Genomic DNA, 605 nt, shown 5'->3' on the forward strand with positions numbered 1-605 from the left:
CGCTGGGTGGGGAGAGGGCAGATGTCCAATGATAAGAAGTTAATTGACCTGTGGCTGCTGGGTGGGGGATAGCCCCCTACCCCTGCAGGAAGTTAGTTTACCTCTTCTATCTGAGGCAGGGGCAGAGGGAGAGAGGGGAAGCTCCCAACAGTCTGTGAACCGCGGGCTTCACCTGGCAATGCTGGCAAGGTAGAGGTGTTGGTGAAATATGGGGAGAAGAGGTGGCACAGGTTTTGCAAGGCGGGGTAGGGAGGGTATTGTCAACTCTGGCTTCTCCAAAATAGCTGTGCTTTAGCATCCTCTCTTTCCAGCCACAGAAGGGATGGAAGGCTGAGTTCTTCTGTAATTGAATGGGGCCATCTCCAGGAGAGGTGGCTGAGGGGCCTTAATCTACTAGCCTTTGCGGAGCTGGGGAGGAGGCAGCAGCCATGGTCATCTTTGCTGCAGGGCTATTTCCTAGGGAGAAAGAGCAGTAACCTGGCTGGCAGAGATCCTTAAAGCTAGTCCCCGCTACCCACACTGCCAGGAAAAGGTGGGTGGGGCTGCCGCCCCCCGCCTAGCCCACAGAAAGAGATGCTTCCAAGGTCGGCAAGAGACCCAAATTT

This window comes from Ornithorhynchus anatinus, chromosome X1, assembly GCF_004115215.2.
Source record: "Ornithorhynchus anatinus isolate Pmale09 chromosome X1, mOrnAna1.pri.v4, whole genome shotgun sequence".
Classification (NCBI taxonomy): Eukaryota; Metazoa; Chordata; class Mammalia; order Monotremata; family Ornithorhynchidae; genus Ornithorhynchus; species Ornithorhynchus anatinus.